This window comes from Sinocyclocheilus rhinocerous, unplaced genomic scaffold, assembly GCF_001515625.1.
Source record: "Sinocyclocheilus rhinocerous isolate Xijiao unplaced genomic scaffold, SAMN03320098_v1.1 scaffold46, whole genome shotgun sequence".
In the NCBI taxonomy this organism is placed as follows: Eukaryota; Metazoa; Chordata; class Actinopteri; order Cypriniformes; family Cyprinidae; genus Sinocyclocheilus; species Sinocyclocheilus rhinocerous.
The window spans coordinates 57,800-61,901 of record NW_015633191.1 but is presented as its reverse complement, the minus strand read 5'-3'; the positions used below and the strand labels follow the sequence as shown (position 1 = coordinate 61,901).

Genomic DNA, 4,102 nt, shown 5'->3' with positions numbered 1-4,102 from the left:
TTCTATAGTTTTTATAGTTTTTTTATATATATATATATATATATATATATATAGTTTTAATAATTTTGTTATGTGTTTTTGTCATTTTTATTAGTTTTAGGGTTTATTTAAATGTCTCCATCATTTTTATTTTTTTCTTCAGTTATTTTAGTAAATATAAAGTAGTATTTTAGTAGGTATCATGGAGAACTAAATGAAAATGAGAAATATTTTTTTTATATATTTCATTTTCAATTAGTTAATCATTTCAAGTAACTGAATTTTGCTATGGTTTTAGTTTTAATGAACTATAATAACCCTGGTTTTCACCCTCTTTTTTTGTGGGAGACATTTCTGTTGTCCAATCTCACTGCACCATCCTCACCACCACTGAGCAGAATATATATTTATCAAAACTGCTTAGCTAACTAGGTCAGCTAAACAAACTCTCTAGCCTTTAGCTATGAATCTGAGACATTGTTGTCTCTAGCACCACCTGCTGATGAGTTCATAGAACTGCACAAGCGCTATAGCAACAGTTTTCACTATTATTTATATGCCACTTGAGTTTTAAACGGTGCTGAAACCCAGAGGTTCAGAGACCTCCATTTAGATAAGAATTTGCTGTACAGGATTAGCATCACAAATGTCCTTCTGCTTTCATTGAGCTCACCTGAAATGAGCTTGTAATCCTGACTCTCCGCGGAAGTGTGTGGGTCTGTGTTTGTGTGTGCTCTTCTCCTCAGATCATTAGTGCTGTGTGGGGGAGTGCATGTATAAGGGAGAGGGCATATTTACTCATTTGAGCAGTTTGTCCATAGGCCTATTTCTTCAGCTATGAAGCACTTTTGGCTTTCACAAAATGAGCTTCCTTAATACTCTTTTCACTGGTTTATTTCAGTTGACTACTAGCAGATCAGATTTCCAGCAAATCTTAAATGATGTATTGTGTTTGACATCAGTCTGTGCTGGAAATGACAGTAGTGAAAATTACATTTTTGCATTAAAATGGTAGTTGTCTTGCTAAGGGTAATTTCATAGTGTAGTAGTAGTATTGTTTAGTATAGTATTGTTTATATCCTAACTAACAGTTCAAATCCCACTTTTTGCTTAATGTCTTTGACTAGAAATTATGCATAATAAAATATTTAGTTTATACATGATTTTTAGCTTTATGTTTGGTATTTTGTGCCTCACACTTATTGACACTTTGTCCTTGGTCACCAAGTACACACTAACATATGAAAAACTTTTGAGGCAATTTGAGGCAAAATAGCTTGTTGTTTGGCTCATTTTTTATTTATTTATTTATTGAAAAACACAACTGCTTTCAACATTGATAATAAGAAGAAATATTTCTTGAGCACCAAATCAACATATTAGAATGTCATTCAGACTTGATCAGGTGCAGTACTGACACTCTGTCAAGTCTGCATCAAATCAAGCACTCCGTAATCACAGGTAAACTGTCTGATCAGTCAGGTGTTTGTCATGAGAAGTGTTCAACAAAAGAGCTATGGTTTGCAACCTCTGATTGCAATTGCAGATGTTGATGTTACAAATACATCTTTTGAATATACTGTGTGAACTCATTGCCTCGTTAGCTCGGAGAGCTTTATCTTCCCTCCTCAATAAGTTTTGTCAGTTGTTTTGTTTATTGGTCTAATTTTTGTTTCTTGGGTTGCATTGGTTAGTCACTGTACATTTTTACAATATTATGGATAATAATAAGTAGTGAATTTACAGGATATTTCTCTAAACAGTGGGAGTGTTGCACTGAGGGGGGCCTTGGGAGTCATTTAACAGTTTAATAAGAGATGGCCTGTGGGAAGAAGAAGCTGTTCTTGTGCCTGGATGTTCTAGTGCCTAGTGTTCTGAGTCGCTGGCCAGCCGGCAACAGTTCAAGTACGTTGTGGCCACGGTGAGTCGGATCCATTCCACAGTTGTCCGCAGACTTTCCACTACAATCAGTTTAGTAAATGCAAAAGTTCCATCTAGGCCTGTTCATAGGGTTTGGTAGAGAAGTTAGCTAAGCTATACTTAAAGAACGCCAAATCAACATATTAGAATGATTTCTGAAGGATCATGTGACACTGAAGACTGGAGTAATGATGCTGAAAATTCATCACAGGAATAAAATTACAATATTTTCAATTAGAAACCTGCTGTTTTAAATTGAAATAATACTTCATAATGGTATTGTATTTTACTGTATTCATGATCAAATAAATGCAGCCTTGGTGAGCATAAGAAACAAAATAATTTTAAAAATGTTACTTATCCCAAAACTTTAAAACAGTAGTGTGTGTTATTGAAATAATTTCCAGAAAAAAAGGGAAATATGTTCATTTTACTGTTTCTTAAGATTATGCTAGTTTTATAATAGTTCATATTTTTGTGATGAATTACTAATAAAAATCTATAGCTACATAAAAGGCATTTGAAAAGTTTTCTTGACACTTTTAATGTGATCTTCACTTAACAAAAAGCTCTAAGTTTTAAAAACAATCAAACACTCTGGGACACAAAAGTGCCTGTAGTTGTAGAAACGACCTTCTATCTCTTCATCGCTCTCTGGTTTAATCTCTATCGCTCTCTTTATGACCCTCCTCCCTCTCTCGATTTCCCTCATACTCTCGCTCCCTCACCTCCCTCCTCTGTCTTTCTGTATATCCTTCCCTCTCTCCTTGATCTCCTCCTCCCTCACTCTATCTCTCTTTCATTCTTTCGCTCTCTCTCTTTCTTCAGCAGTGTAGTCTGGGCACGCTGCCAGCTGCCTTGTGTCTTTTTTGAATGAATACCTGATGAAGTTGGTGGTGCGCAGTGAGGTGAGGTGTGGGAGGAGCTGAGCGAGCGGGCGAGCGAGAGAGGGGGGGGGAGAGCTGGCGGTCCGGTGAGGCCTTGCATAACACATGTTTGAGTGCTGCAGGCAGGGCTCAGAGCTCAGACACACGGGGCCCGGCGGGGCAGGGGGCAGTGCCTGACCACAGCCATGACTTAAGCAGGAAGGACCTCCGTACACGCCGGCAAAACTGCTGTACCTCCGTAAGGTGTCGGGGTGGGAGGAGAGCGAGAGGGGGCTGTCTTTGTGTCTGTTTGACTCCTGTGGGAATAAGAGAAAGACTGAGAGAGTGACTCAAATGCCCTCTCTGAACACTAAGGTAAACTTTGACACACTCCCACTACACTACACTGTGTTTTACTTGAATGTGTGTATGTTAGAGATTGTGCATGTCTGTGTTATAGTTATAGCATGTTTCCCAACAGCATACAAAAGGGTATTTCAGCAGCTTATAGGAGGTATTTGAAAAAAAAAACATTAGTTTTGCTTTGTTAAACTTGAGCTATTAATAGATTAAAATCATTAGTAGTAGACACATTAGCACATTAAGCTCCTTTTAAAAAAACAAAACAAAACAAAACACTTTGTGCATGTTGTGTCCATTTGTGAGTATATGTGCATATTGCTTGCATAAAGTCACCAAAACTGCAATACAAGTTTTAATTGGTGTTAATGAAGTGGTACTTGAGAATTAATGATCGAACTGTGAATGTTCATAAGATAAGGCCGGGAAACACTTTAGTTTCTCTCTTTCTCTGTCTTGTTGTTGTGATTCATGTTCTTTTTGAGTATCTCTGGACTTGAAAGTGCAAGTCATTCAGCTGCACTTCTTCATGTAGCTACAAAGCTCTCTCTCCTGAGAGTGTTCCATTTCTTCTTTCTACTTTACAAGCTGTGTCTGTTTCACTCGCTCTATCCATTTCTGTGCTGTTCATTGTAGAGATCGGGCAGTAGGACTGATTGTAAAGGCAGGGACATTTAATGAGTATCTGCCCACCTTTTAAAGGGATAGTATCTCAGAAAAGTGTGGAAGGGGCTACAGTACAGTAATGTTGTGTCTAGTGAGCTGCTTGTCTACACAGCATTTTTGGGCATATTAGATGCATTCTGAACCATGTAATTTGTACTTTTGTAATTTTCAGATTTTATGTAAAAATGTAATTATAAAAGTTTATTAAATTATACATTTATTTAAATAAATATTTATTGTCATAGTTATCTCTTATTGTTAGTTATAGTCTAGTTATCTCTTATAGTATATTTATATAAATCTATTTTATG

At 36.7% G+C, this 4,102-nt stretch overlaps 1 protein-coding gene across 7 annotated transcripts in view; it reads left to right on the top strand.

Annotated features, from left to right (window-relative positions):
* The window catches only part of LOC107743820 (ataxin-1-like), a 106,650-nt gene that overhangs the window by 92,799 nt on the left and 9,749 nt on the right, over window positions 1-4,102 (top strand). The window contains exon 1 of one of the 7 annotated variants that reach the window (XM_016557240.1): window positions 2,722-3,140. The exons of the other annotated variants lie outside the window; for them this stretch is intronic. The gene's annotated coding sequence lies outside the window, so the exon portion shown is untranslated. Of the gene's footprint in view, window positions 1-2,721; window positions 3,141-4,102 lie in introns of those variants that run through there. 7 annotated transcript variants of the gene reach the window in all.